General features: G+C 40.0%; 1 protein-coding gene across 1 annotated transcript in view; it reads left to right on the top strand.

Moving 5' to 3' along the window:
• Nucleotides 1-17,621, top strand: part of ZNF365 (zinc finger protein 365) — a 126,298-nt gene that overhangs the window by 88,919 nt on the left and 19,758 nt on the right. The gene's annotated exons all lie outside the window — the stretch shown is intronic.

The raw sequence follows: 17,621 nt of genomic DNA, 5'->3' as shown, positions 1-17,621 counted from the left end.
TGGGACAAATATGTGCGGCCTTGGTACGTGACAGGATGCAGATTTCTCGTGAGCAATTTCTTAACTTTCAGCTTAATAATAACTATAATCAACTCAGTGCCTTGAGAGTTGGTTAGGAGTGCTGTTAGGCAGTAACCAGAAACTTGAAAGATGGTAAATAAGTCATAATGGTGATCTTTTCCACAGAGTAAACATAATGCCCAGTATCCCTTTGGGTTTTGCAAAATGCAGGAATACTTGCTCAATCCATCTTTCTAGGAATAAAGAAGAGAAAGCCCCCTTTCTAGCTCTTCTCTCACCCTTCCTGCTGTGGGATTTCTAGTAGAAGGGCTTGCTCCACTCTAAATAGCTTTTTCAAGGTTGCATCCAGTGATCTGCTACCAACCAATAGGTCACCTTCCAACAGATGAGAGACTCAAACTGTGTGCATTTTGGGGTCACTTTAAAACACTAACACTAGCAGGGTGTAGATGTAGTCATCAAAAAGGAGTCAGGCAAATATTATTAAAAAAGAAAGTTTCAAATCCAGTAGACCTAATATTAAGCCTCACCACCCAGTCTGGAGCAATGAGAGCCTGGATGAGCAAGCAACTTATGAGACAAATATATGTGTAAGCCTCGCCTGTAGAATGAGGATTATAATGACTTTTGGACTCACCATCTTCTTTTCTGTGTCAAGTTCCTGTGCAATTCATTCTTCCTGCCTCGCTAATTCTAATTCATGCCTACTATCTCATTGTAAATATAATTTCTCCCCAAAAACTTTCCTGCTATGATCTCCCATATATGTAAGCTCCCCACTGCATGGTCTAACTCTTCTTTACAACACGTAAGAGGATTGTAACTAAATCATTTTCTGTATAATTTGTTTCCACTGTTGGAATATAAGTTCCAGAGGGGCAAGAGTGTTTCTTTTGCTTACTGTGGTATCCCAAGCTCCTTGTACACAGCCTTGCACCTAGCAGATGCTCAGTAAATCGCTGTTGAATGAATGGATGGTTGCTCTGTCTGTCGAGGTGATGTAAGAATTGTGAGGCAATGCCTCTAACAGAATCTGTACATAGAAGCAGTCAAATCAATCCGTTTCAGCTTTATTCCTCCTTCTCTCTTTCACTGGTGTTTGATAGATATACTCCTTTCCCCACTTTCTTCTACAAACTCCAGATTGTTTATTTCCTGGCAAAGAATCATAATTTTAGAGCTGGGGGTATAGAAGGATTCTCACTTTATGGATCCTCACATTAGGGACACAATAGTTGAAGTCATAAGAGAAGTTGTTCATTGTCAGGGTCATATAAATCTATGTGATGATGATGGTGGCAGTGGCCCATTTGGAGCAGCCACTACAAGGATGCCAGCTGCAGTGAGATGCAGCTGGGGCTGTGAACTCTGTGGTGCTGGCAGTGGCTGGGAACAGGTGATCCCAGCAGAAGCCCTGCACCCTACCAAGCTGGTGGGGTGAGAGCTTGTGCTCCCAGGTACAGATGCAGCTGCCTAGCCACCCAGCTGCAGCTCCAGATCCATGCATTCCTTTGCTCTCAGGAGCCCAGGAAGCCCCCTGCCCCTGCAGGCTTGGAAGTGCCTGCTCCTGCTCCCTGGCCTTACCCTGTTCCCGAGCCCACTTCAATGCAAAGTAAAGTTGTAGCTGAGCCTGGGCACTGTCTCAACCTGGTCAGGTATGTGCATGTTTGGAACAGCACTGACATGCCAGCCCCTTCTCCCCCCACTGCCTCAGTCACCTCTGGACCTTGAGTACTGACAAATGTGGGAGGGAGGCCAGGGGACTGAGGGTGGCTTGGCACAGGCCTGCAGGTGTCTCTCAGTGCGGACAGCCTGGTCACTATGGATGGCATGTTGATAGCAGAGGGAGGCAGACAGGTTCCTAAGTGGGAAGAGGTAGGTCCCTGGTTCAACCTCGTCTTCAAGCCAAGGATAGTCTGGAGGCTGGGCTCCCAGTTCCAGGTGGAGTCCCTGACCCAGGTGAGAACTCATGGTACTTTTTCCGGGCCTGCCCATGGCTTCTCATGGACCAATCAGCATGTACTTCCTCCATTTTTGAGCCCATAAAAACCCCAGGCTCAGCCAGACTCAGACACTCATTAGGACAACCTGCCTGCAGGTAGAAACTACCCACTTCTGGTCTCCTGAGAGCTGTTCTGCCACTCAATAAGCTCCTCTCTGCCTTGCTCACCCTCTAGTTGTCTGCAAAACCTCATTCTTCCTGGATGTGGGACAAGAATTTGGGACACACTGAACAGTGGAAGTGAAAGTAGATGCAACATGTTCCTGGCTGGCTCATTGAGCTGCAGGCAGTGACACACTCCCAGACTGTGGAAGTGAAACATTGTCACCCTTCTGGGGGCCCAATCCCCAAGATTCCCTGAGCCAGGGCTGTTGTAACACTATAGCCCTCCTATGCATCACTTGCACTTCACAGCCACCCCACACGATGGGAAGCAGCAGTGGGGCCAGGCCAGTCCAGGAGCTCCAGGCCAGAGTGGGACAGTGGAACTAAAAGAACTATAACACAAATAGGCTGAAATACGTCTTCTATGCCCCCACATACATGCCCTCACTCGCTGCCCTGCAGGTGACAAGAAGGAGAGAAGAGTTGCAGCCCTTCTGGAAGCCCAGACCTTGGGGCTTCCTGAGCCAGAGCTGTGCCACACTGTAACACCCTCTTTGGGGTTCTGCAGTTCCTGGCATCTCCAAGCTTTCAGGTACCACTGCATTCCCTTTGTCCATCCAGACACTGGTGCCTGCAGTGGAAGCCACTTGGGGTATGCAGCCTTGCATAAAGCCAGTGCCTGTGCCGGCACCTGGAGTTGCCCACTCTGCTGCAGCGTCTGGTGTGCTTGGCTGTGTACAGCAGCCAGACCCTGCCCATGCTCACGCACCCCATGCCACTTGGTGCCTGACTTGCCCTTAGAAAGCATGGGATCTGGTCTGGTAGCGCGGGCCAAGCACAGCCTGCTGGGCTGAGTGAGTGAGACAAGCCCAGCAGGAGTGGGCAAAACCCAAGCAGAGGCCCTGCTGGCCACAGAAGTTTCCCCACTGGTGAAATGACTCCCGAAACATTCTGTGGCAATGGTGCATTCAGCCCAAGATCTCTGGCTTCTGCTTCTTTGTCTATAGCTCTAGCCTTTGTATTGCACTCAGTATATGCTGTATTTTACTTTTTATTTCTTAGTCCCCAACATTTGCTAAAACTTTTGCCTAAATAGAGGGCAGTCTGACCTGGCTGAGACTGGTTTTTTTTTCTTTTCGTTTTTTCGTTTTTTTTTTTTTTTTTTTTTTTTTTTTTAAGACAGGGTCTCACTCTGTTGCCCAGGCTAGAGTATAGTGGAATTATCATGGCTCACTGCAACCTCAACCTACCAGGCTCAAGTGATTCTCCTGTCTCAGCCCCCTGGGTAGCTAGAGCCACAGGTGCATGCCACCACACCTGGCTTATAGAGGTGGAGTTTTGTCTGGCAGAGACTTTTAATGAGAAAAAAATTTCTTACCAAAATTGAGCATACATTAACAACTTGCAAGCAAAATAGTCTAAGAAATTTGCTCTAAACCTGAAAAGAGGGCAGATTTCATTTGCCATAGGTAAGGCAACTGAAATAAAATGTTACATTTTTAATGTTTTTTTTCAAATCCAAAGAGACATTCAGTGTTTTCTTCTTTTGTTGCATGATTTGTCAGAATTCATACTGTAAACCTTTCATTAGTTCACTGCATGGTTCAATGCCAAAAGGGATCAAAATTCTGGATTTTTTTGGTTCTGATACATTTGATCTTTGATGGTTTATAGATAATTTGGAAGAAGTCAAACCTGGCTGTGAAGATTAACTTATTTTATCCAGTTAAAGGGCTGAGTAGCAGAAAGTTGTTGAAGGTCTTCATCAAATTCAGATCAAAGCCCTCTGGGAATTAATGAGTATCTTGAGAGAAACGATCTGTTAGGCCCCTAAGAGATGGCAAGATTGTCTTTTTTGGCAGACACGTATTCATCTGAGCACACTGAATGAGAACATTGCTCATTTGTTCAAGAGTGTACAGGTATATGCTCTTCATACTACACATATGGGTTGAAGGATAATGATACCTCCAAGTTGGACTTACATTCCATTGTGACCTTGCCTGGACTTAATGGAATTAGAAACTTTGAAGAAGTGCAGAACTATCTGAAACAATGAAGTCACACTTTCAGAAGCAATTCACTCATTTTGATGCTATGAATCATGCTTCCAGCCTCTTTGCTTGCTTTTGATGCTTAAATAAGGAAAGATCCTGAATGATCAAGTATCTGTTGTAACTGTGGCACTCAGCTGCTCAATCTTTGGGCAATGCTTGCATTTGCATGGCTCTGTGACAAAAAGTCCTATTTAGTTCACACCGAGACCCATCATCAACAATATAAGCTCAGAAGCAGAAGGCACCCATTATTCTCAAGAAGGTGAATTTTGCTAAATAGTGATATTTTCCCTGACTTCAACAAGAATTGGCTAACCCTGGGCCAAAAACTGCACGTTTTTATGTGAAGAAATTCAGGTAAAGTATCTTTATGAGTCGCTTTAAGATTATTCATAAAATTCAATAAAAATAACTTTTGTCATATGACTACAAAAGTAATAACTGTAAGAATTAGGAAAATATAAAAAAGCACAAAGAAAAAATAATCACCATCTTAGTATACAGACATATACTGTAATAACTTTGCATATATTTCTTATGTTTCTATACATCTATAAATATACATATGTGAGAATTTATATATATGTATGTATTATGAATATATATGAAGGGACATTAAAATGTTCATGGAAAATGCATATTATGAAAAAAATATGCATGGATTTCAATTTTTTTGCACCAAAATAAACTTGTACTAACTTGTTATAACATGGATGAAACAAGATCTAGTTTGAGGCACTGAGAAAGATTAGATATAAGTTTGTGAAGAAACCCTATCAGACAAACATGAATTCTGCTAAAATTGAAACAAGAACAAACATCAAATTTAGGATGAAGCTGGGGTTGAAGAATGGCAAAATCACTGATGCTTTATGAAAAGTTTATGGGGACAATGCTCCCCAAAATCAGCAGTTTACAAATGGATAACTTATTTTAAGAAGGATGAGATGATGTTGAAGATGAAGCCTTCAGAGGCAGACCATCTACATCAACTTGTGAGAAAAATATTTATCTTGTTTGTGCCCTAAATGAAGAGGACTGATGATTAACAGCAGAAACAATAGCCAACACCATAGACATCTCAGTTCAGCTGACACAATTCTGTCTGAAAAATTAAAGTTGAGCAAACTTTCCACTTCATGGGTGCCAAAACCACCGTGCTCAGATCAACTGTAGCAAGGGCAGAGCTTTCGGTGGAAATTGTAAACAAGTGGGATCAAAATCCTGAAACACTTCTTTGAAGAATTATAAAAGAAGATGAAACATAGGCTTACCAGTATGATCCTGAAGACAAAGCACAATCAAAGCTATGGCTACCAACATGTGGAAGGGGCCCAGTCACAGCAAAAGAGGACCAGTCAAGAGCAAAGGCCATGGCAACTGTTATGGGATGCTCAAGGCATTTTGCTGTTGACTTTCTGGAGAGCCAAAGAAATCATAGCATCTATTGATTATAGACTGTTTCCAGCACTTTAGTCAAACAAAGCTTTAGCAGAAAAATGCCTAGGAAAGTTTTATCAGAGTCCTTCTCCACCATGACAATGTTTCTACTCAGTCCTCTCATCAAATAAGGGCAATTTTATGAGAATTTTGATGGGAAATCACTACATATTTACCTTATAGTCCTGATTTGGCTTCTTCTGAATTGTTTTTCTTTTGTAATCTTAAAACAATCTGTAAAGGGCACCCATTTTTCTTCAATTAATAATGTAAAAAAGCACTGCATTGACATAGTTAAATGCCCTGTTTTTTAGGGATGGATGGAAAGGCTGGCACCATCACTTATAAAAGTGCCTTGAACTTGATGGAGCTTGTATTGAGAAATAAAGTTTTTATTTTTAATTTATCTTTTAATTCCATTTTTCCTTGAACTTTTTGAAGTCTTATTATATACGTATGTATGTGTGTTAAAGTGATAGAACAAACTGTTTTGCAAACTTGCACTTCATTATATATTATAGTAATAATGATGGTGATGATAAGTATTATTACTGTATGCCGGGAACAAGGCCAAACACTTTGTAGGAATTATCTCACTTAATATTTACAGTAACCCTGTGAGGTACTATTATTATCCTCATTTTACTTGCAAGAAAACTGACACTGAGATTAATTAAGTGTCTGAAATCACAGAGGTAGCAACTGGTGAAGCCAGTACTTGAAATGATGTCTCATTTCAAAACCTGTCTCTTACCCACTATGCAATACCACTTGCCTTCTCAAGACATTAAATACTCTTCTATTATCTTTTAGTGGGTGTATATTATATCATAATATTGATGAAACTACTGTTACTAATAATATATGATAGTTCCAGTTTCTAGTAGTATAAGTAACAGTATGATGAACATCCTTTTAGATAAATATTTGCCTATAACTTTACTTAGTTTCCCCTGAGTACTGATCTAGATATAAGGATTTGAACAGCTTACTTGGGATTGATTCAGGAAACATCAGTAAGGCAAGTATGAAAGAGAAAGGAAGAAAGTCAGTACAGGATTTGCTAATGAATCACCACCAAGGGCAACTGAGGCCCGATTCCACTATCAACCCTGGGAGTCTGTTCCAAACTCACAGCTATCCCCATTGAGGGTGAGGAATCCTTAACTTCTGTAGTTAGTTGAGGACTGCTTCCAGGGCTGTTAACTCCTCGCTTTCCAGCCAGCCTAATTTGTGATTACTCTCCTCACCCAGAAAGGATCCCAGGCAGAAAGTTGCCAGTACTGGCAGTTGGAAACTACATTGCATGCATACACAGGATAAAGATGGGCACTGACAGCATCTGCTGCAGCATATGTCCTTGATGTTTTCTTTCTGGATAAATTTAGGATAGATACAAATCTCAAACATAATAATTTTGATTACCAAATTGACCCACAGAAAGGTTGTTAACAGTTTATACATAGCTTCTGTGCTATGACAGGTTTGCTATGTTTAGATATTCATTGTGTATAAAAATGTATCTCATTTTGCATTTTCTTGATCAGTATTGCAGTCACACTTTAGAAATATCAATATATACTTATTAGCAAAGTTAGGTTGTGTGTGTGTTGCCTTTCATTTATTTTGATTATTGTTTTTTCTGTTGGAGTGTTCATCGTTTTAATTTACTATTTTTTAATGTGTTGCAAATTTTTTTCCTTCAATTTTTTTAGTTCATTCTTTGCCTTTTAATTTTTATAATTTCATTAACATGGAAGAGTTTTAACCTTTTATACACCTTCATCTGTATATACCTTTATCTATTTCCTTCATAAACTTGGATTATTCATGCATTTTTTTAACCTTAAAAATGTTTAAAACCTCTGGTAAATTTGCCAGGTATTTAATTTGTACTTTGAGGTAAGGATCAAATATGTAATCTCTCTTTCTCATAATGATTTGAAATGCCACTATTTACTTAATTGATATGAAACAGAGCAATCTATTGAAAACAAAAACTGAGGGACTTCTTGATTGAATGATTTGTATTTCTTATATTTTCTGGTATCCATAATTGGAATAGCAAAAGGCAGTATATCACAGTAACTGCTAATTTAAAATGTTAAGTTGTTGATATTCATATTAGTTTATGACTATTTGGCTTACTATCGCAAAATCCTGGCTACCTACACCCCATACCCACCGTTGCTTATATTCTTGGCATGGAGGTACAAAAAAAACTGCCTGATTATTCTCTAATTCCTGTATTTTTAAACTATTCTAGCCTACAAGTCACAGTCATAACATCATCTAAAATACACATTATTTTAAATTTTATTGTAAACATAACTTGAACCTGATTTTTAAATTACCTTGTCTGCAAGAGGTAGCACTGTCTTCAGCAGGGTACATTATTTCATTATAAAGTAAAATTCTAAAATTGTTACATGTTGAATCAGCCACCAAGGACTCCTTATGTTTCCACAAATGCAATTATCAGTAGCATAAGAATGGAAATTGCTTGTAAGTGTTCAAGCGTCAACAATCTGCCTTTTCTGATGGTGTAGTTATATGGGAGAAGTGAGCCAGAACTGGGGTGCACAGCATAATACACACCCTGCTACTTAGCTATCAGGCTCCCTGATTTAACATGCGCCTGTCACAGATTACATTTACCATTTTCCAAGTGGTGCCCTTCAAGCTGAGTCCACATGGTGTCATCCCGCTGTGTTAAAATGTCAAGGGGTTGCTCATCACAAGTGCTTGAGATAACTTGTTGTTCTAAGAAAAGAAGCCTCACAATGGCCTTCTGTCAATACTGCCAATGGAATGAATCTTCTCCAGAAAGCATTCCCATATTTTTTTGCTATCAGTTGAATTGTACCCCACTCCCAATTCCTATGTCAAGGTCCTAACCCCAAATATGCAGATGGCGTCTTTACAGAGGTAATCCATTTAAAATGAGGTCATTAGAGTAGATCTTAACCCAATGTCACAGGTGTTCTTAAAAAGGAAGATTTGAACACAGGCAATATGTAGAGGGAAGATAATGTGAAGCGATGCCATCTACAAGCTAAGGGACACCCAATGCTTGCAGAGTGAGGAGAGGGGCCTGTGACTGAGCCTTCCCTAGTGCTTTCAGAGTGACCATGGCTCTGTGTTCACCTTGATCTTAGACTTGTAGACTGCAGAACTGTGAGACGATACATTTCTGTTGGTTAAGCCATTTGGCCTATGGTACTTTATGATGGCAGTCCTAGCAAACTAATACACTTTCCTTGCCTATTTTACTTTTTTTCTGTACTCTCAAAGCATTCTGCCTATATTTCTAAAGAGATTTATCACATTTTTCTGAATTTTAGTCTTTCCTAATTGTTGGTGAATGGATAATATGGATATGGGAAAAATTCCAAGTATAGAATATAATAAACAACTAATAATATATAAATAATAAATAATAATAAACAGACTTAGGGTGAAAACGGAGTCTCCTCAGCTGGTTCCCTAGTGCACTCTACCCCACTTCTCCAAGCTCCCTTCCAAGAGGCAACCACTGTGACCTGTATCTTCTATTCTTAGTTACATGATCATCTCTAGTTTAGATCTTTATTTCCTTTCATTGGCCATAGACTCCCTTGGGAAAGAGACTATTCATTCCTTCCATGTAATCTTAGCTCTCCATAAATGTGACTTTACAGAACTGTTTTCTGGGTAGATTCAGGCAGTTGGATGCATAAAATTCAAGCTCGGTTTAAGGCTCTGATTCCTGGTAAAATCCGAACACTGCTGTTATTTAATCATTTACACCTTTGCAGGTCAAGTGGGACCTGAGGGAAGATTATGCTTGCAGGTAGAGCAAGGAGACAGTAAGGAACCTGGGCAAAGTTGGGAGATTCAGTAGAAAGAAAGTCATCAAAGAGGAAGTAAAAACTTTGTCGCTCTGACTTCTCCTTTGTGGTTCTTATAGTTCCCTAGTAATTGACTTTGAATAGGAGTAACTTAGCTCCTGTTTGTTAATCTGGGAGGCAGTCTAATATCCTGGTTATGAGTTTCGATTTGGGGGCTGGACTGCCTGTGTTTCTAATATTAGTTCTACTACTGGTTAGTTATGTGACATTGAACAAGTACTTCCACCCTCTGCAATGAAGTTCTTCTGGAAAATGAAGAAAACAAATAGTGTCTTCTTCTTATAGTTGTTATATGGATGAAATGGGCTAAAGCTCTTAGAACCATCCCTGGCACATAGTAAATGCTGTGTTAGATGTATTAGTAAGTCACCTATAAACTGTTCCACTGTAGGTTTGTTAGCGTATCAATTAGAATGCTTTTCTGGCAGCAAGTTGCAGAAAACCAAACAAAAGGGAGCTCAAAGGATAAAAATGTTCATTATTTACTGTAACAAGAACTCCAGAGGTTGGTTTCAGGGTCGGTAATTCAGTGGCTGGTTGACAACACCAAGAATGAAGTTCCTTCTTTCTTAAGAACACCAAAGTTTGAGGGACGGGCATCTCAGCATGTTGGCTTTTGCCTTCAGTCTTGTCGCCTCAGAGTCACAGAATGTCTGTCACTGTGCCAGGAGTCACAGATAGACCTATTAACATTGAGAGACAGAGAGTTAGAAAAAGGAGTATCCCCTGCCGCCCACCTCCAGTCCCTTTGAAAGAACAAGTAAAGAGTGTTCCCAGAAATTGCCAGACGTTTTCTCATGTTTCATTGGCTAGAATTAGACCACATGTCCATACTTAACCAATTATTGGATGTGCAGTAAGAATCCCATGCTCATGGCTGGGGCCACCTTCCATGAAAGATATGGCCATCCAGAGCAGGGCACACAAAAGGACTCTGCTAGCCTAGAAAAACAGCAGTAGGTCAGTAACAGGTATCTCTACCACACTTAGTTTGCTTTTTGATTTCTATGTGGAGTTGCTGAAATTTCAGTTTTCTTACTTATTTATTCCCATAAATTATTTTTACTTTGTTTTGCCTTAATGTGTACCTTTGGCCTCAGTTACATTGTCATGGAAAGTAATACTCTTTGTCATTTCATGTGTGTATGAGGGTTTGAAAAAGAGAGAGAGAGAGAGACAGATGGATAGAAAGAGACAGACAGAGGGAGACAGAGAGACTGTGTTTTTGTGAGAGCCTATTTTTCTCTCCAGTTCCTTTAAGGAAACCACCATTCAATCTTCTCTACCCAGCTGTTCACGCTTCCTAGGTAATCTCATCAGTGTTCATGGTCTCAACTACTGCCAATAGGCCAACGATTCTCAAATCTCATTGTCCACCTCAGATCCCTTCTGATTTCAGATATGCACATTCATTTTCTTGATGGCAGTCATTATTTGCCTATCTTATAGGAATCACAAAAAAGTCCAAAATTAAACCTTTTCTCCTAGCCGACATAACTAACCATCAAAAAGAACAGGGCCTCATGGCACAGTGAAGTAGCTTCAATTCACCTGGTCTTGTCTCTGATTGTATGTTTCTGACGTGCTTAATTTCTCTGGATCCTGCCCTGCCAACTTGACCAACTTTTCCATTAACTGTCTCAATGTCCAACCCTCCTTCTTTACTTTATGATCTTCAAGTAAGTGGTTTCCTTTTGGACAATGCCTCTTGGGCTAGGTCTTGACGAGAATGTCCTTGGCACAGGTGGAGCTCTCCAGCCTGCTCTCTTGCCCCTCATGAGGTTCCCAAGGCCACTCTGGCAAGACATGGCCTTTCTCCTGGCCACAGCCATCTCCTTTCCCCTATTTCAACCATGGAGGGTTGGTTACAAGTTTGTCATTATCACTTAATTCTTCACAATGGGCAAATGGCCTATCAAATGGGACTGGGGGACAGAAGCCTTGTAATTAGGATGACTCAAATCCAATAGAAAGATATCAAGCCAGGTGCACTGGCATGAACCTATAGTCCCATCTACTCTGGAGGCTCTGGGGAGAGGATTGTTTGAGCCCAGGAGTTCAAGGCTGAAGTGTGCCGTGATTGAACCTATAAATGGCCACTACATTGGGCAACACAGGGAGACCCTGTCTCTAAATAAAATGAAATGAAATTAAAAAGACATTTAAAGATACTGTATAATTGTGACTGGTCACTATGAACTGAAATTAAAGAAAACCATACCACTTCATGCAACCTTGAAAGCAAATTATAAAACATTGAGAGACTACAAAGCTCTCTCAGGGTAGAAGAGAGGGAACTTGCACTCTTTTCTCAAGCTCACCAAGCTTCAACCAGATCCCTGGCATAGGGCCCCATCTAGGAAATGCCCCAAGTTCTTCAACTGAAGAAGTGGGAGTCACATTTCCTCCCAGTGAGTTCACTGGCCCCGAGGGCACCATGGCAGGATGAAGCCTTGTTTCTAGAAGCAGCTAGTTTTTCTGTGACAGGCCCAATTAAGCCACCAGCTGTGATCAATTATTTAAAAAGCCAATCAGGTGCAGGCAGCTGGGTAGTGTGGGGGCTGGACCGAAATCTTAGCAGACTCTTGGCTGCCTAAAACTTCAATTTTATTTGTATTTATAAAGCCCCTCTTAAAACACAGATGGATCTTATGGAAGCTACATAAGGATGTTAGGATGCTTACAGTATTCTAACACCCCTCAGGATGTTAGGATACTGTAAGCAGGGAGCCAAGGTCAAGGTTTACCATCTGAGAAGTTATTAAAGACATATTAAGAAATCTTGGATTTTCCTGTTCTATGCCTATTTTTTTGTGGGATGAGGAAGGGTTTCTATGGCCCAGGGACCTACACTTATTGTGCTTTTTCCTCATGCAGGAGAAAAATCTTTTTTTAGAAAAGGACCCCAATTAATTTAGTTATTTTTACACGGGTCTCCAGGACTGCGGAGACTTGAGCTTTGCAGTGGTTTTCAAACTGTTCCTCAGAACCACCTAAGTTTGATAGAGTTTCTACAAAGTCTGATTTGGAAGGAAAGGTGTGCCACAGTTGGGATTCTATCTAATCTCTTCTTTCAGGCATTAAAGAAAGTTTTATTTGTAAAGTTCTAAGTTAAAGAATGGAAGGCTTAATTTGCGATATCAGTCAACAATTAGATATTTTGGGGGGATGAGAAACATTTATGTAGCTCTGAGATTTACCCTACATGTATTGCTTATGACATGAAATCCTAACTAAGGTCATAGTTAAGATTACAGCTAAAGGAAAAGATTTTTCTAGCACCTGATGCCAAAAAAGCTGTTAAGGCTGAAATCTTGCGTTAGGAACTTCAAGATGGGCTTATCTAATTCCTCTTCCATAGAAGTTCTAGAGAAAAAGGTGGAATGCATAAGTCGAATGGTTAATAAGGAAGCCAAATTAGATGTCAAACTGTTCTAAGAGCTTGATCTGAATTGTTTTTATCATTGAAGCAGCCTTGCTCTATGTCATGAATGCTCTCTCTCAGCACTGTTTGCATTTCAGAAAGCAGAAAAATGCCTTTTACTGTTTCATGTTGTGAGGGCGCTTGTACGTTGGAACCCATTCATGTTTCCTGTCTTGTCTTATTAGTGGGCAATGACCATCATATATTACTGAGAGATAAAAAATCGTTGTATCTTAAAATTTGATTTACTATACTGTGATTAATTACTTTTGTCACCTGGAAGCATATAGGAAGTAAAAAAATTCAGCATTTTGTTACTGAATTTATTTTCTGTGTCAGTTACCATGCCTGGCAGGGAGGGATTAAAAAGTGGAGCCATACTCAGTCCTTGCATCAAGTGGCTCATAGTCTAATGGAATAGAAAGGACTGAATATCATTCTAAGAAAATTGCAAGTGTGTATGTGAGGTGGGGAGAGCTAAATAATGAATGAGGCTGGGGTAGGTTTTGAAATGAAGCAGCAATGAAAGAGAACACTAACTTAAATAAATGAAAAGAAACTGACATCTTAGAGGCATCCTGGTGAAATTTTGGAACACTAAACATAAAACAATGATCCTAAACTTTTCTAGAGGAAAAAAATAAAGGCAACTAAAAAGTCCAAGAAAAACTAAATGCTAGATAAGAAAATCAGTTCAAATATGACACAAACAAATGTATCAAGAATTTGTATCACTGAATGTTTAGAGCTTTATCCTTTAGATATGTGAGATGATATTCCCTTCTTTATAGGTCTAGGCACATTACTTGGCATTATGGTGAATAATCTTTACATTATCATAATATTGTTAGCACTGTTTATTGCTGTGACCATCAGAATGAACTAGGTTATGCTGCATAGGACCCCAAGTCTTAGTGGCTTCCAACATCAAAAGATTTCTTCCTTACACTAAATGCCCATCACAGGTGAGCTGAAGCCCAGGTGTATGTTATCCTCATTTGGGTGGCCAAACTTTCGCTGGAATGTTGTCAATCTCATGGCAGAGAAAAGAGACATGGTGACCCACGTCACTTAACACTCCTGCCCAGGAATAACAAACATCACTTTCACCCACATTTTATTGGCCAAGGCAAGTCACATGGCTACTCTTAAATTCAATGTGGGGTGTGTGTTTATAATTTTACAACAGGTGGCGCCACAGAGAGAGAAACAAAAATACTTGGTGAACAGTAATACAAACAAACTGTCACAGTCCATCTTTCTGGTATTCAGCTATTCATATCCTCCTTTTCCCACAAGTTAACACACTTACCCCTTCTCCAAGAAAGACAACCAGAAGTCCCAAACAGTAATTTGGATTTCACCTTTACTTCTAAGGCAAAGGCCAGTCAGTATCTTCAGATGATAGGAGATAGTCTCTGTATCAGGTGTGGATAGAGCTTTTCTTGATCCAAAGCTGCAGAAAGAAACGGAGAAATCATCTGCCTCTCACGTGCCCAATATACAGTGATGGCACAGGGACAATGACCATAGTAAACATGCCCATTTGGAAAGGTGAAAAATAGGGGACTCACAACTGCCACCAGTCTCTATCAATTCTGAAATCCCCCAGGAGGATATTATCTCAGAGAGGAAGGATTCCTTGATTAGGCCAGGGTTCTATTCCCTGGGCATAGCTCCCAGACATTTTCTCCCCTTAGCCCTTTGCTCTATCCTATGGGAAGTCTGCCTTTTACACTATTGTCTTTGGCTACATCTCAAGAAAGAATTATAGAACATGATCTTCTTGGTGTCTAGAGAAATTTCTCCCCCTGTTTCAGTTCAAGCAGGAAGGATGAGGAAGAAGCAAAAACAATGTTTTAAAATTTAGGCTAGTAGTTCTATTCCTAGTACAATTTAAAAAGCTTAACTTTGTATCTACTTGATTCTTGTCAAAGAATTTCTATTCTGTTTTGAAATATGCCTCTGTAGACATGTTTAATTGCTAGTACCTTGCATCTATCAGACTTTCCTGGGAGATCAACACCTTTAATCTCTTCTCCCTGAGCCATTCTGTCCAGTTAAAGGGATTTACTGAATGCCATCTTAATAGGTTGAAAATTTCCTATAAATGGAACACAAAAACTCCTTGATTTGATCCTTGCCATGAGGCTGAATTTTAGGAGAACTTTGTTGTTCAAAGACATATCTATATTCCTCCCACATAGAAGAAAACCAGAACATTTTATAATTAGCAACATAGTCTGTCATAATTACTCTTAATTTTAGAGTCAACATATAGAAAAAGCACAGAAGACAACTACAGCTATACTGTAGAATTGGAGCACTAAAAACCTTAACCATATGAAAAGAAGAACATAGCTGACAAAGGTAGGAAGATGAAAGTGTGGTGTGTGAAAACGACCTTCTTAAATAGAAGTCTTGCCCCATACCTCTGGCTCATCAGGCTTTATCCTGTACTCATGGTGATTATATAACTTACCATCCAAATCAGGACACTCTTGAGAGTTGGTGCTATTTATAATTACTTCAGGAAAACAGATAAAAACAGAGACTGTCCTATTCAAATCAGGATGTATAATTCCTTACCTGAACTGCCACTCAGCTCATGATTCCAATGACAGACTTTGCTGGAATGATATGAATTCTCAGTTGTAGAAAGAGATGCTCCTTGCGTCAATCATAATTTGGCAGCACATAAGTGAAGCGTTGCCAGTACAACTGTTTGCCAGGACCCATGGTTGAAACCACTTCCTTTTTTTACTATTGTTGCTGGCACCTAGATCCCACTGCCAACTCTACTAACTTTCCTTTTGGCTTTTATGACTACAAGTCTGAAAACTTTTATGACTAGGAGTCTGCAATTGTGGAAGAATTAACTTCAAATGATGTGATTCTGGATGAGGATTTGCATGGAGAGAATCACAAGTTAATTGTGCCAGGGAAGCTTTCATTCATTCAAAAACTATTTATTAAGCATGTTTTACATGCCAGGTACTTTACAAGACATTTGGGCCACTTGGTGACTTTACTCATAAGGAGTGGGTTCAAACTCCCAGTGCATGAGCTCCAGGTCCTCCCTAACAAGACTGCAGACTTCCTGGGGCACAGCCTACCCCTCATGCTTTAAGTTTCTCATATAACCCATCACAGCAAGTGGAAGAGGCTTCAGAATATCTATTCCCATGAGATAGAATTATATTCTATTTAGCTTGGGACATGGCAGTACTCAGTTGCTAAATAAAATATAGTTATTGTGTAATTTATTTATTAAATTCCATTCCCTTGGCGAAACAAAGTCTAGTTCCCCACCCAAAGCAAAACACTTCACTGTTTGAGGAAATGCAGTTTAGTTTGTTTCAGAAGTATTTTTGCCAGAATACTGAAATCCTTTCCTGAAGCAATGTTATCTTGCTCTTCTCAGAATTAGCGACCTTACAACATGGGCTGAGGTTGAAGGGTTTTTTAATTTAAGGCATCTTTAGCACAGCCTTATTTGAAATGAAGCATATTCTGAGAGTTTCTCTTAGTCTTTTAAGATGTTGGTTGAAAATCCATCATGACTGCATGTGAAGTATTTAGGAAACTGTCAGCTTGAGAAACACATCTGCTCATTTTTTTCACTCTGGAATTACTTAAGAGAGGGGCTCGAATTTGGTTGTCCTGTCATGATTTAAATGGCCTGCACCTCATTAGTGTTGCCAGCATTTATTTAATAAAATCAAATCAGAATAGCATTTAATTTAGTTTTAACAGGCTATTTAATGTATGTTAACAAAATATCAATTGATTATTCAAATGGAGAGTGCTGAGGTGTAAGATATGTGAGATATAAATCTTGTTGCTATGCCATTAATTCAGAATTACATAAGCAATAAATGTCTAATTAGATTCTTAGTAGTGATGAGTTGTAAGCATTTATTGAGATTCAATAAGATTGATGTTTTAGACTTGTGATAAGGACCACAGCTTAATTAAGAAAAGAGGAACAAACCTTTGTTCCCATTTTCACCACACTTTGCCATTTTTTATTCATATAATATTGTGCTGGAGGGGTGGCAGAGAGAGGGGTGTGATCCAAGTATGGCGCCTCAGGTAATCCCACAGTGGTCAACAAGAAGAGGACAGGGCTGATTATTCTCTGATAAGCTTGGATTTGAGGACTTTGAATAAGACCGACTGATTTCTTTTCTTTTTCTCTTTTTTCCTTTTTTGAGACAAACTCTTGCTCTGTCGCCCAGGCTGGAATACAGTGGCACGATCTCAGCTCACTGCACCTCCACCTCTTGAGTTCAAGCAATTTTCCTACTGCAGCTTCCCAAGTAGCTGGGACCGCAGGCATATGTCACCATGCCCAGCTAATTTCTGTATTTTTAGTAGAGACAGGATTTTGTGATGTTGGCCAGGCTGATCTCAAACTTCTGACCTCAGACGATCCACCTGCCTTGGTCTCCCATAGTGCTGGGATTACAGGCATGAGCCACTACACCCAGGCAGGGACTCACTGATTTCTAAAGTCCTTCTGTAGAGAAGTTTGGAGATTCAGCATGACAATATAGTCAAACCATTTGAGTAGCACACAGTGAAAAGTGGCCCAGCACCAATCCCATCTTAAATGGAGGAAGAACAGGTCACTTACATAGTGTGATTTTAGGAGTTCTTGCTACCCTGAAACATCTCTC

This window comes from Callithrix jacchus, chromosome 12 (genome assembly GCF_049354715.1).
Source record: "Callithrix jacchus isolate 240 chromosome 12, calJac240_pri, whole genome shotgun sequence".
Classification (NCBI taxonomy): Eukaryota; Metazoa; Chordata; class Mammalia; order Primates; family Cebidae; genus Callithrix; species Callithrix jacchus.
This window is presented reverse-complemented; position numbering and strand designations above follow the sequence as displayed.